Raw genomic sequence first — 15,647 nt, 5'->3', positions numbered from 1 at the left:
TAAAATTGATCCTGATCAGCAGTAGGATATAGGCTACTGACACACCATGGGGGTAGGAGGGATATCTATGGAACTCAGATAACCTATTCGGGTGCCTCATGGTTCCTTCTTGCCTATTTGTGATAGAGAACGGACAGGAGCAATGACTCTGCCTGAGAAGGGTGTAATCACGAGGAGCTCGGATGCCTTAGAAATGAGGTTTAATTTATCAGGTAGCTGAGCAAGGGGGGGGGGGGTTTAAAATGGATAGTTGAGGAGAGAGAAAATGAGTACCAGTTATAGCCCTGAGACAGACTACAGCAACAAGGACTGTAATTCATCTGGCTAGCCTCTGCCTTCTAAGTGCCTTCTCAGGAAGGGAAGTCCCCCCACCCCCAGATCCTTTGATATTTTTGCAGAAGAGTCATGCAGCACCAGGGGTAAACTGTGACAATTTCAGAAATGCACTGCTCTGCTTCCACTTCAAGAAAGGACTTGCTCCCATCTGGAAGGAGTGTGGTTAGCTGACAGCCTCAATGTGTTAACTCCTCCAGGGTCCGCCTCTGCTTTTGAGCTGAAATCACACTCTTTTTTGGAGTGTTCTCTGAGTAATGACTAAGCAAACGGTGGTAACAATGGCAAAGCCATTTCCATTCAATGCAGGTCTTCTCTATTGTCCTCCTTCTCTTTGGGCTATTAGATTGGCACCTTGGTTTGAGGCTCTTCCTGCTCAACTCTGCTTCTGCCTGCTTCTGCTATTTCTCAACAAAACTTTTGTATTCCCATATTTGCCTCAGTGTCTTCTTTATGCCATAGTAGCTAAGGTAAGGTCTCTTTCTTCTCCACCTTCTAGACATCTGTAACTGGTTGAACAAATTAGGTACGGATCTACTCAGCAGAACTAATGTCCACAGAGCACAATTTGAAAATTGCTGGAGTAGATGCTCTCTCTCACAGCTTCCTTTCAGTCTAGTGATTTTAAGGATTTATCTAAAAGCAATGCCCTAGAGTCAAGGAAGAAAGTGAAGGTGTAGGAGATCTCAAACCACATCACCCTCCTCTCCTGGCTCAACCACCACTAATGGGATACTTTATTTTCTTCTCACTTCTCTTGCTTAAGGTTTCCATGGTAGGAGTCTCCAGATTAAATGTGGGAAAGGCTACATGTAGCAAGATAGTAGCCCTGGAACAAACCAGAACCAATGATAGAAATTTCAATCAACTATTATGAAGCAGAGTATAAAATGAGAGAAGCTGCGAGACTGGGTCAGGTAATAAGGTGGACAAGGTTGAGATTCAGAGGGTCTTAAATGCTTTGCTGAACTGGCTTCCCTGCCCAGAAGGGGTGTATTAGGCACAAGGAGGCTATTTAGAAAGCCATTTCATTAAACCAGGGAATAAAGTATGGGTGCCTGAGGAAAGACATAGCAGTGAGAATGAAAAGACAAATGTGCTATAGGAGACATGCGAAAGAGGTATATCAGCAAAATTAACGGCCAGCAAAATAGCAGCTGGACATGGTGGGAGTGAGGGTGTGTGTGAATGAGATGCAAGAGTGTGTCACAGGTTCAGGTTTGGGTGTATAAGAAGAGAAGGCTGACTGAGCGGACAGTAGGTTGGGTTTTCACCATGTTGATTTTGAAGGGGCCCTGTCATATCTTGATGGAGATAGCAATGGTTGTTTCAGGCTTTGAACCTCCAGAGCAATTGATATTTGGTATTCTTTGGGTTGTCACCTGAGTGCAGTTATAATATGTGTGGGCCTTTCCCCCACAATTGGATTGGCATTGACACTCTGTGTATATATGTGTATTCCCTGTGATTTGGAACACATTTCCCGGCCTTTATTAGGAGCACCACAAAATTTGATGAAATGAAACAGTTCACAGATGGGGGGGTGGGGGGAAGAATAAATGTATTTCATTTATAAGGAGGCCCAAATGGCTTCTTAGAATTAAGGCCAATTTTCTACGCATTTTAATTTAATGAACCATCCCAAATGTTGACACATGGACAGCTGCCCCTCAATTAGACTTGTTCATATATGGTTTTTGAATTGAAATGGACTTTACAGACACCTTAAAAGAAGTTGAGTTTTTCATCTCATAGATGGAATATTTATTTAAAAGTTTTCTAGGGGCATGCCTGGGTGGCTCAGTTAGTTGAGTGTCGGACTCTTGATTTTGGCTCAGGTCATGACCTCATGGTTCGTGAGTTCAAGCCCTGCATCAGGCTCTGCAGTTGGCAGCACAAAGCCTGCTTGGGAGTCTCTCTCTCTCCTTCTCTATCTGCCCCTCCCCCACTCATGCTATCTCTGTCTCTGTCAAAATAAATAAATAAACTTAAAAAATAATTTAAAAAAAAGTTTTCTAATTTGTCCTTATCTATTTTAAGGATCTGTTGAACCTCATGGTTGACTGTTGTTTACCCAACTTGTACTGAGCATGTCTATTGGGGGTTTACCACCAAAAAGGACAGCCCACTTCACTGGCTAACTATAGTTGTCAGAAAGGTTTCCTTAGGTTGAACCCAGATTTCCACCCCTGACATGTTTCATGGTTGTTCCCATTCTTCCCTCTTACATATAATAACCCTGAGTCTCATGTTTGAAGTAAGTCCACCTTTATCCTTGACTTGTCTATTTTCAAGGTCAAATATCTCTCATTTCTTCATTATTGCCTTCATTAACTAACTTCAAGTTCTCAACACCTTTGTGTTTTATAATTTGTAATCTCAACACTTTTGTAATTTGTCCTCAAATTAGCCAGTCTTTTTTTTTTAATGTCTAAGTGTTCCTAGTTTTCATCATAAATTGCTTCTTTAATTTCTTGAGCAACTTTATTGAGGTATATTTTACATAAAATAAAAGGTCCCCATTTAAATGTGCACTAAAGTGAGTTTTAACAAGTATACACATGCACATAAGCACAGCTACAATCAGAGGATGACCCATCCCAAAAGTTCTCCAGGGCCCCTCTGCAGTCACCCCTAACCCTTACCTGAGGTAATGACTGATCTCATTTCTATTCCTGTAAGTTAGTTTTACCTGTTTGTGAAGTTCATGTAAAAGGAATCATTCATTATATACTCTTGTGCTTTGCTTTTGTTCAACATGTTTCTCAGATTCATGTGTTACAAGTATCAATAGTCCTTTCTTTTTTATTTCTGAATAGTATTCCATTCAACTGTAACACAACTTGTAAAATAATTCACCTGTTAGTGGATATTTGCAGATATATATACGGGTGGTTTCCACTTTGAGACTATTATGAGCAAAGCTGAAATGAAGATTTATGTACAAGTTTTGGTGTGAACATATGCTTCATTTCTCTTATTTATTCAAATATCTAGGACTAAAACTGCAGGGTCATCCTTTGATTTTTAAAATACAGGAACAGGGCCCATTAAATTATACCTTTCCTAACGACAAGACAATCTTTCTCCCTCCAAGAGATGTCTAAAACTACTTTCATAGACATATGGTACAAATGTCCATACAAACATTCTCTTCACAAAAAGCATACAATTTTGAAATCAGACAGACCTGGGTGTGAGGCTCAGCTCTGCCACTTATTAGGTGTGATACTTGGTGAGTTACTTAATTTTTCTAAACCTCAGTTCTTCCCATGTGCAAAATGGAGAGAACAGAAACCTCTGCCACAGAGTTTGCTGTGAGCACGTTAGTAAGATTAAAAAAAATAAATAAACGGAAAGCATTTATCCCAAAGCCTAACACATAGTAAATACTAAATGGCTAAATATAAACAGTATAGCAAAACTCAGATTGGCTTACAAAATGGGTTGTCTACAGATCACTGTGTGAAACATGGAGGCTGGTCTCAACACTAAAGAATGCCACAAAGTATTAAAAACATTCTTTTTTGGGGTGCCTGGGTGGCTCAGCTGGTTAAACATCTGACTCTTGATTTCAGCTCAGGTCATGATCTCACCATTGGTGAGATCGAGCCCCACATCAGGCTCTGCAATGACAGCTCAAAGCCTGCTTGGGATTCTCTCTCTCCATCTCTCTGCCACCACCTGCCCCCCACCCCCACACACTCATGCATACATGCTCTCTAAATAAATAAATAAGTAACCATTTAAAAAACATTGTTTTTCAAAGGCAAGGAGGAGGGAGGGGGCATAGTAGATTTTATGCAATGAAACATACAGTTTACATACAAAATAATGTTTTCTTTTCCCCCAAGAAACATTACTCCAATAGAAGTTTCCTATTTGAGTCCTAATAAAATATCTCACATCACAGAGCACTTTCTCAATTACTGTAGCTTGAACAAAGCACCGCACATTAGCCTGAAAGGACCTCAATCAATACTAGTTTGGATTGCTTAAAGAGGTCACTGGCAGAATCAGCTTAAAAAAATAAAAAGGCAAGGGAATTTAACACAATTTAGCAATTATTCCTGGGGCTCTCGCTCATAATTGGAAGCTTAGATGCTGTTGTAAACAAGCCTCTTAAAAATGACTTTTAAAAAGAAATAGAGTAAGTAGTTACATCGTGGCGGTCAAAAATACATGCTATGAGGAAGACTGGAGAAACACAATAGAAGAGCGTATTACAGATTGGTCACTGGAAACAAGCGACATCATCATACAGGGGCTCAAAATCTCTGTCCTTTAGGCAACTTTGATGAAAGTGAAGATTAAATGCCCTGAAGAATTGGGCTACTGACACAAAAAGGCTGATCTTGGAGAAGGTTGAGAAGAGTTTGATCTTCATTTGAATGATACAAATAATCTATAACTAAATCAATTCATTCAAGAGTTTAGGTTGATGCTTGACATCTCTTTGGATTTTCCATGCTGGGAAAAACAAAAGACCGACTTATATTTGGACATACAGGGTATTGTTCCTCTTCTAGTGAAAGTAAATGCATAAAAACCTGAGTAGGCACAAGCCTGTGAATTAGAGACCACTGAGTCTTTTTTCAAAGAGATGGGAGCTGTCCCTCCGCAGGCTATGACTTTGATCATATGGGACCCATTGCCAATTGAAGTGAGCAATGCCAGACAGTGTGTTTTCTAGTTTAAAGAAAGTATCCATTTTGTTAGCAGCAGGAGGGAGTGGGAAATTACCCATGAACAATGCTGTATTTTTTGCAGCCTGGGGCAGAAGTAGTGAATAAAGTGGGGATTAAATTGCCAACAGCACTACTATTTCAAGGCTTCAGAAATTATTTTAGGACTTTGATAATACATTCAAAATGTAAACTGATAAAAGTATCAAAGGTGTCCCTCACACCCTGCTGGTGTGTAGGCCTGTGTGCATATGTGTGTGTGTGTGTGTGTGTGTGTGTGTATTTATATATGTTTGCATATGTATTCATACGTGTGTAGTTTTGACTATAGTCTTTAAAATTACAAAGAGAGATAGAGCAAAATATTGCCATAATTTAAGGCCATTTTGGATCATAACTTAGAATCATAAGCTGAAATTTTTGCCCAGATATGGGAATTTTTAAAGTAATAAAATATGCCAAACTGGTGAGTATCTCTCAATGAAAAGAGTATAGTGTCTTGGTGAGGTAATTAAAATTATTGCCAAACACGAACATGAGTGCCAAAAGTAATTATGGCAGAATCTCAATTTGGGAACCTTAGGTTAATCATGAAAGTGTATGCCAGATACTGTGGTAGGCAATTGACCTATGTTATCTCAACTTAGAAAATACTTCGATGTTATTCTTAAAATCATTAGATATTATTCTCCTTGAATTAGAGATAAGAGACATCAATCTCAGAAAGGTGAATTATTCAAGGTCACACAGTGGTGGAGATGGGATCAAAAGTCATATCTGTGTGTACCCAAACACTGCATTCTTTCAAACAGAATTAAGTTGAGAGAGAGAGAAAGAGACACTTAGTTTGTCTCATGATACTTTATTCTAGAGGCTAGAACAGCTTTGAGCACATAGTAAGTGCTCAATAAATATTCTTGATTAATATTTATTCAGTGAAGGAGTAGCTGACATTGCCTCCCCAAACGTATATATCTCCTCAAGGACATTCCTCTCTCATTAACTAGAATACACATACCACACACCAGACAGTTTGACTTCTTAAAAAGTTGATTGGCTGGGCTTCTTCTTTAACAACCATACTCAATGAAGTGTCCCCTACCTGTAGAGACAATTTGACAGTACAGGCAGCCCAATTTAAAATAAGATACATCAGGGGCACCTGGGTGACGCAGTCGGTTAAGCGTCCGACTTCAGCCAGGTCACGATCTCGCGGTCCGTGAGTTCGAGCCCCACATCAGGCTCTGGGCTGATGGCTCAGAGCCTGGAGCCTGTTTCCGATTCTGTGTCTCCCTCTCTCTCTGCCCCTCCCCCGTTCATGCTCTGTCTCTCTCTGTCCCCCAAAAAATAAATAAATGTTGAAAAAAAATAAAATAAGATACATCTCCTAAGGAATTGTATAAAAATCAAATAAACCTTAATGCTTGTTTCAAACAAGTGCAGGTCAATAATGTCCAAAATTTCTGCTGGATGAACATAAAATCACCTAAAATAAAAGCAGAAAAGGCCACCAGAGGCCAGCTGTCAGCAGCCTTCTACCTGATTATAGTAACAGCCTCTACACTGGTCTCCCTAAATCCACCCTGACCCCTCCAGTTCTCTCTTGTGACTGTAGTCAAAGTGATTTTCTTAAAAATGCACATATGTTAATTTCAGTTTCCTGCTTGGGATATCAGTGGCATCTCATTGCTCTTATAATAAATTCCTTTTCTTGGCCCACAAGGCTCTGAATGTCAAAGGAGATATGAGCCAGACCGTGACCCCTCACGCTCTAGCCACAATAGTCAGCTTCCACACCTCACAGCCCAGGCTGTGAGGGTCTTTGTACATGCTGCCCCTTCCGGTTTTGGGATATCTCACACGTCTACCTCATTAATGCTACTTGCCCTTCAGATCTCAACGATGGGATCATGTTCTCAAATAAGATTTCACTGACCCCTTACAGAAAATCAGGTTTGGTTTGCAGCCTCAGGGACTCCTGTTCCTTCACTTCAGTCTACTTATCTCAGTTTACTTTTATAAATCCACTTCCATGATCATGGCGCTAGTGTTGGTCTCCCCTACTAAATGGCCATTTCCATGAGGGCAGGGACTGGTTCTGTTCCTGTTCACCTTTGTATCTCCAGCTAAGGACTCGCCACATAGTGGATGCTCAATAAATACTTAACTTAATCAGTTGGTGCCAATTCTCAACCTTGTTTTCATGGCAGTGAACACTGATGGAATTCTTTGTGGAAACACCCTACAGTTGCTTCATGGGGACTTTGAACCAAAACAGCGCACGTATGCTCAGTGGAACATGAACAACAATTGCACCACAGTGGACAACCAGCGCTGAGCAGAAATCTCCTGGGGTTAAGATGGATCAGATGAGTTATTAACCCAGAACTACAAAAAGTCCCCTAACAAGAGAATGAGTTGAAATTTTGCATAAGGCTGAACTGAAGTTGGAACTGCAATGTCAAAAGTCAAGTTCCATAGCCAATGATAAAATAATAAGAAATAATAAGACATGAATAAATAAGTCATCACCATTAGCAGCAGCAGAAGCTGCAGCCACATAAACATCATGTTTTCATATCACCCAGTTTAAAGTTCCACAATCTGAGAAGTAGATCAGAATCTGAGAAGTAGATCAGGAATTGGCATGGAGGATGAGCTGGAGCATTAGATTAATTACTAAAACTACAGGTAGTTTTTGGGATGTGAAGTGTCACCCATTATTTTTGCAGAGGCAGCTGTGTGATAAAAACAGCAGACTACAAGGTGTTCACTGGTCTTCTTGAGACCTGGTTTTAAATCCTGTCTCTGCTCCTTACCTGTGACCTTGGACAAGTTCCTTACTACTTTTGAGTCTCAGTTTCACCATCTGAAAAATGGGGATAGTAACATTTCTGACTTCTTCAGGTCATTTAGAGAATTAAATGAAGCCACTTATGCAAAGGGCTTTATAGGAGCCTAACCCATGATATGTGCTCAATACATGATAATTGCTATTACTAAAAAGCAATTTTGGGAAGATGCCATCTTAAAATAGATCTTAGAAAAGGAAGATGTAATAGACGCCAAAATGGTTAGAAATAAATAAGGAGATCCACATGTAACATTGAGATTATTCTTTTCATTTTTCCTCTCTGCGCTTTGGGGAAAAGAATACCATTCTCTATAAAACAGTGTTGTATAGAGATACAAACTAAGAATGATTGGCCCATTTCAGCAGTTTTGAAAGAATAGTTCAGGGACCTCTAGCCCTTCAAGGTGAACTTGCAAAAAAAGAAAAAAAAAGTCCATGGTCAAAAAAAAAAAAGAAAAGAAAAGAAAAGAAAAGAAAGAATGAATAAAAGAAAGAAAGAAAGAAAGAAAGAAAGAAAGAAAGAAAGAAAGAAAGAAAGATTTCAAATAAATATTAAAGTCTCTGAGAAACCTTGCAACGTAAGTCCTATCATACTGTGCTTAAATTGCTTAAATTACTTGATCACAGTACCCTTTCTTTATTATCATAATTAGCATGCCAATGAGTGCACTGTGTGAATTGCTTATGTATCCCATTCTTTTCCATTTGACAGATGAGGGAACTGGGCCAACAAGAGGCCAGTTATATGTTTTCCCTAAATGTTACGTTTGAATTAGAAAGAAATATGGAGCTTTAACCAACCATATGAGAGAATTAGAAAATGCATATCATGCAAAACACTACTGATTCACTGGGGGACTTATTACTCTTGCCTAATAAAAATCTAAACTTTTAATTTTTATTTTTCGGCATGTATAGGACATTGAATGGGAAACAATAAAGAGGTATTCTCAAACCAAACTCCCTTTAGAATTTCAGAGTATAATTTCATCAAGATTTAGATACACTGGGATACTGACACAGATTAACATAAAAAAATTATTCTCCTAGCTTCTCTTTAAAATAAATCAGATGGATGATACCCTTGGGGGTTCAGATATCAAAGGGCATGGCAGATGATATTTTCCAAAAATGGCCACAGCAATATTTGCTGTTCTGTATATTCTCCTAGAGCCTTGCCCCTCCCCATCAATAGTTGGAGACTAGTTCTCTTTCCCTTAAATCTCAGTGGGAAAGGACTGCTCTTTCATTCAAGAGTACAGCTTCAACCTGTCTTCCTCCCAGGATCCTTGCAATGACCACCATATTGGGATGAAGCACAGTCCAACATGTAGATGTTCCAACTGACTGTTTAGATGGTCTCATAAAGAGATAAAGTCTCAGTCCACAGTCACTACTATGATGTAGTTCTAGATGTTATATGCCATCTAGATGTCCTAAATTACTAGATATAATATTTGATACAGATAGCATATCAGCTAGATATACTGTAAGTGACAACGCCTTTTTAGATAGATTCTAGTCCTAGCCTTCAAGGTTCTGATATTGTTAAGCAGAAACAACGCCTCACAGTTCTGACCTGTCATGGTTTGTGAAACACATTATCTATGAGTATGGTAAATGCTTGTTTTACACCCTTAACTCTTACAAATTAGTCATAGCAACTGGAACAGGGGGCAAATTGAAAAGGAAAAGGAGAAGAAAACTGACTTTTAATCTATGCCTACTATGTTTTATTGGAGTTTCTTGTAATTAAATAACCCACTCAAATTATGTAAATCCTACTTCCTTTGTATCAGGAATGTTTCTAAGTGTATTTATTTTATTTATTTATTTAAAAAAAAATTTTTTTTCAACGTTTATTTATTTTTGGGACAGAGAGAGACAGAGCATGAATGGGGGAGGGGCAGAGAGAGAGGGAGACACAGAATCGGAAACAGGCTCCAGGCTCTGAGCCATCAGCCCAGAGCCTGACGCGGGGCTCGAACTCACGGACCGCGAGATCATGACCTGGCTGAAGTCAGACGCCCAACCGACTGCGCCACCCAGGCGCCCCTAAGTGTATTTATTTAACTATCACACTTGTATGGTGGGATAATGGGAAATGGGATAGTACATTATCTCCATTTGCAGGTAAGAAATTTTATATGTGTGCCCTTCATTTGCCAGTGTTGCCATAAACCTAGTATATATATCTCCCATATTTCTTGGCCATTCATGAAATGGTGGATTTCAAAAATTCCCATTCTGTTGGCAATGATTGTCATGTACTCTGCCCAGATGTGTTTCTGTAATGTGCATACCACAGTAGTCACTATGTTTCCAGAGAAGCCTTGGTATTTCTATTCTTTTCATCTCCCCAAACATACCCTGTTTCAATCTGAGAGATAATGGTCATAGGGTCCAGCCAGGGTTGGTATTTCTCTACAGTCCCACTCTGGCATCTGCAGTATATACCTGATAGCAATTTGAAGGAGTGGCCCAAGTCTCAGCATTTCACACCTAAATGGCTCCACTTAATAGCACTTTGTACCTGACTTACCTTAATCTCAAGATAAAACCTCACCTTTCCCTCTGGATTATGTTCCATGATTTTCTCTCTTTCAGATTTGGCAGTCCAACAATAGGTTTTATCTCTCCAATGCCTTTACTCTTTGAGTTTGATTCAATTCATTCCTTCAATAATCACTTATGAAATGCAACCTATGTCTTGGTGTATTGGTAGAAAATAGAACATCGCTTAACCTGTGGGCATCATTCCTTGAAGCATATGCTCTCCTGACTCACTCCGATTTCAGCATCGCACTAAGACAGAATGTGTTTCTCCCCTGAGTCAACTCAACACCCAAAGAACCAATTGAAAAATACCCTGCAACATTTTAGAAGAAAATATGGGACTTAAGTAATTTTTCATGTCAGACTGCCTGGGTGTAAATATCAGAACTGCCTTTTATCAGCTGTGATTCCTGAAACAGGTTACTTAACATTATTCAGTCTAGGCTCTCCATATATAAACCTGGTGTAACAACTTTTCTCATAAAGATGATGGAAGAATTAGATGAGGCCATCTGTGCAATGGGTATAATTTAGTTCCTCGTGTATGTCAAGCACTCAGTACCTGCTCAGATGATGACGTCTGCCCTTCATGCACAACTTCACCGTGGGTACTCAGGGTGCCTAAAGTGAGTCTTGAGTCAGAGATCACTTTTTCCCATTTTTAATCCTCTTCTGGGGTCATTCCTACATTTGGCTTCAGGTCTTCTAACTTTTCTTGGCAACAGGTATCGTTTTAAGTGTCAGCTTCGATTTTCCTCTCCTTAGCTTTACAAGCCATTCCACAGGAGACAGTTATTACAGAGTTAGTGACCTACAAATGAGGGTGGCTCTGCAGATGGCTCCTGGTCAAACATGGGCATATCTGAGCTGGTGCAAAGTGATGTTGGATAAAACAGAGCTCAGGGAAGAGGGCTAAGTCAGGTATAGCTAGTGCAGTGTCTAAGGTCATAGATACTGGATGGAGACGGTGATCACATCCTATTTGCCTCCATTCCAATTCCACCTCTGCTGGTCACCAGTTCTGTCATCTTTGGCAAGCAAGGTACCCAACCTCTGCAAGCCTTGGTGTCTCCTTGTATAAAATGGGTGTGAGAATCACAGCATCCACTTGAGAATATTGTGTAGGTTGAGTTAATGCCTACAAAGTGCTTAGCACAGTGCCTGGCACACCCCAAGCATTTTTACTGTTCATGTGTATTTGATGCCCTGCCATACCACCTTGGGTCCTTAACCAGTCCCACAGAGGTGTATTTGGTGCCAACAGCAGATATCTATTCAGCTGTGGATTCAGCTGTGGCCATCTGGCAGGCAGTGTCTGGGAGTGCTGGAGAGTGAGGTGGTTTCTATGTGGGGATCAGCAGCATCTGCTTCTGGGAGAGAAGCTTTCCATGCCCCCTGGCATGTGCTCCTCTCATAAATTCTCCCAGAAATGGGGACGCAGCTGAGCCCTACCATTCGTGGAAGCAGGCACACTCCCTTCTTTGGGCTTTATCTGTTTGGAACTAGGGCCACAGCACCACTTGGCTTGATATGTGGCTGCTGGCTTATAATGGCTTTCCCGGCAGAGTCCCTGCAGGCATCACTGTCATACTTCCTAGAGGAAAAGGGAGCCTATTGCTAAAGAATAGCCACAGAGAAAGGAATGTTTATTTAAACAGGTGGAGGTAATTTAATTTGCCTCTCTAAAGACATTCAATGACTCCTGTGGTACCCAGAATGGTTTACCAAATGTGTCTACACCCTAATCCCTAGATCCTGTGAACATGTTACCTTAATAGCACAGGGGACTTTGTTGATATAATCAAGGTTACTTTGAACTTTGAAAGAGTGAGGGTAGACCTGGATCATCCAGATGGCCCCAGGTCCAATTACCTAAGCCTTTAAAAAATGGAGAACTTTCTCTAGCTAGAACTAGCTGTTTAGACCAAGAAGATAAAGTCAGGGTGATTCAAAGCATGAGAGGGACTTGGCCCCTTTTGCTGGAGGTGATTGTTTGGAAACCATGAGAAAAAATGTGGACATCAACAAGGAGCAAAGACAAGCCCCCCTCTGATAACACCAGGGAAACAGGGATTTCAGTTCTACAACCGCAAAGACTTTGACTCCTGAATGTGAATGAACTTGAGGACAGACAAGTCATTCTCCACCACCTACAGGTAAGAACCCAGCCCAAGTGACATTGCTTTGGCCTTCCAAAACCTTAATCAGAGGACCCAACCAAGTTCACCCAGACTTCTGACTGATAAAACTGTGGGATAATAAATTTGGGTTGTTTTAAGCCACTAGGTTCATGGTAATCGGCTATAGCACCAATGGAAAACAAATACAACTAAAAAAAATAAATTTCACATTCTTTAGCATGGTGTTAAGACGACCTGTCCTGGTCTCGCTCTGATTTTCTCTGTCGCTTCATTCCATACTACTCCCTGCAATGTCAAACTTCCCCGTCCCCCCAAATCACCACCTCTGCCATTCTCAGGCCCTGACTTTTTCAAAGAGGACATTCTTGGAATTTGGGACAGGACATTCTTCATGGGACAGGACATTGGCCCATGCATTGAAAATCTTTCAGGATCCTTGACGCTTGGGTCCTAAATACCAGTGGCGTTGCTCAGTCATTGTGACAACAATTAAAAAGAGTCTTCTGGGAGCATCAGCTTGAGCATCACTGTAAGCGATGCCTAAATACCCCACAAGTATGTTTTGAACAACTACTAAACTCCAGGAAGTCTTGGAATACTGGATAAGCTGAGTGAATGAACAGAACTCCTGCCTTGAAGGGAGTTACACTGTGGTAGATTTAAAGAAAAAATGTATAGAGCAACAGAACACTTCTAGCAGTTTTAAATGCCATAGAGGATGGAATAGGATGATACAGTGGGGAGCAACGGGGGCATTGTGTGTGATTTTTCCAGAGGGATCAGGAAAGGCTTATCCAGAGATGTCGCACTGAGTTGAAACTTAATGTGGAACAGGAGTAGCCACCTCAAGGTTCAGAGAAAGAAAATCTCAAGCAGAAGAAGCACTTTCAGAGCCCTTGGAGGTAGGAAGAGCTTGGTGTCTCAAGGCCAGGACGGTCCATGGAGCTGGAGCTGAGTGAATAATAAGGAGACGGGAGCATAAAGAAAGGTGGGAAGGAGGTTGAGCCAGATCACATATGGCATTGTAGGCTATGGTGGGAAATTAGTATTTGGTTTTGGTGGCAATCCATCAGGAGTTTCCTTGGTAGACATTGTTTATGCACAGTTTCAAAGGTGAGTAGATGAAAGAGTGTAAGAAGTTACCCGTGTTAATGTAGTGAATTACCCTGCTTTCCCAGGACAGTCTCATCTATATATATCCCTGTTCACTTTCTTCACCCTAGATTACTCTGAAACAAATCCCAGGCATGCTAAAACTATCATCTCTAAATATTCCTATTTTGAAATATTCTAAATACAACTGTGTTTTAGGCATAACATTAATGTCATCATTAATCTTCGGATGAACAAAAATTGTGTCTTACCATAAACTCTACTGAAAGGTTTTAAGCGGGAATATCAACTTGCCTGGTTCACCTGGTAGGAATCTCACCTTGGAATCTCTGTGGAGGGCGATGTGTGAGGCAAGAGGGCCGGAAGCTGGCAGTGGGCAGGCAAGACAGGAGGCCAGAAGGTCAGAAATGATCACAGACTGGCCAGGGTGTTACTGGTGGGTGGTGATGGCTTAGACATGGGCTGTGAAAGAGAAAGAGGAATTGAGGATGACCCCTGTGGTGCTGGTCTGAGTGACTCAGTAGATGACTGTGACATCCATAGACTGGGAAGGGTGTTTTCTTTGGGGGGGGGGTGCTGCATATCAATAATATTGTAAGCCCTAGGAACATAGGCATTTCCCCATGTGTCATATACATTCTTGCCCTCTATCCCCACTCCCACTTTCTCCCACACCACTGCTTAAATTCTCCTGGGTCATCTAGGCCAAGCTCACATGCTTTCTCTTCCTTTGACTCCTTCTAGATTCCCTCAATTAATAGTTGATGCTTTTCTGGCTAAATCTAATTTAAAAAAATATTAATATATGCATGTGGTTAAAAACTTAAGTAATGGTGAAGACTTGTCACAGAAACCAACTTTATCCACGTTCTTGCTCTCTGACCATGAGCAAGTTACTCCCACTAGCTGAGCACTTCTTCTCAGTACAAAATGAGAGCGTTTCTAGCCACACTCTTGGGTGGTTGGGTAATATGAGATGTTATGAATATGAGGCTTTTTCATACCTATTTGGCACTAGTCAGAGATGATGAGGCAAAAAAGCTGTCATTGTTGTCATACTTAGCATTGTCATTTCATATTCTCGCTGAAGAGGGGAGAGTGGCATTCAACTGGGATGGTGCCATTCGTCCTGGGATCCAAAGGCAATACAGCAGAGTCTACAGTCACAGTGAGGATGTACTTCAGGAAACAACCACTGAGCTCCACACACGGTGAATGGCTCTTCAATGACATCGGGTGGAAGGCTTGAACTTAAACCACTTCAGGTCTGAATTAACAAAGAACGGTCATTACTTGAAGCTGAAGACTTTCATATTAGCCTAATTTATGTAAACAACCTGCCTCTTCTGCTCCCTGACACACATACATGTCTGCCCCTCCACCTCAACATACTTGGCAATGTGGAGCTGTATTTGACCTATCCCTTCAGTCATTAGGCTCTGTTTGGCTATTATTTAAGAGTTCAAGAGAAATCTCGGCATTTACCATGCAGACATTTTTATCATGGCCACCCATAAATCCTAATTAGGCAGCTTGTAGCAGAGCTGCTAGAAGAGGCAGGATTTCTGTTTGTTCCCAGTGTCTCATTAATGACATGCCTTCACAATGGGCTACAGATGGAAGTGAGGTCTCCAAACAGGATTGTTAGCAGATGGGTGGAGAGTGAGGTCACAGGTTACTCTTGTCTCTGCTGCAAAGTTATGCAAAGGCAGAAGGCTGGGGACCAACCTAAGACTGGAGGTTGGGACACACAGACCGCAGCTCACCTCACCCCTCTCAATGCTGATTTCTGACTCCGATCTGATTTTGAATCCAGCTTTTAATATTGACTACTTGAGAACCTTGGCAATGCCTCTGAACCTCTCCAAGCTTTCAGGATTTTCTCTTATGGAAAAGTTGAGAAGGACATTACATGTCATGTGGGATTTTTGTAAGGATTAAAATGACAATACTGGAACATCATTT

At 40.9% G+C, this 15,647-nt stretch overlaps 1 long non-coding RNA gene across 1 annotated transcript in view; it reads right to left on the bottom strand.

Moving 5' to 3' along the window:
* Positions 1-15,647, bottom strand: part of LOC123382277 — a 514,364-nt gene that overhangs the window by 62,406 nt on the left and 436,311 nt on the right. The window contains exons 5-6 of the long non-coding RNA XR_006590403.1: positions 14,687-14,949; positions 14,002-14,144 (exon numbers count right to left, since the gene is read on the bottom strand). This is a non-coding gene — a long non-coding RNA (uncharacterized LOC123382277). The remainder of the gene's footprint in view (positions 1-14,001; positions 14,145-14,686; positions 14,950-15,647) is intronic.

This window comes from Felis catus, chromosome E2 (genome assembly GCF_018350175.1).
Source record: "Felis catus isolate Fca126 chromosome E2, F.catus_Fca126_mat1.0, whole genome shotgun sequence".
NCBI classification, from domain to species: domain Eukaryota; kingdom Metazoa; phylum Chordata; class Mammalia; order Carnivora; family Felidae; genus Felis; species Felis catus.
The sequence above is the reverse complement of the archived record's forward strand: the minus strand, read 5'-3'. Positions and strand labels throughout refer to the sequence as shown.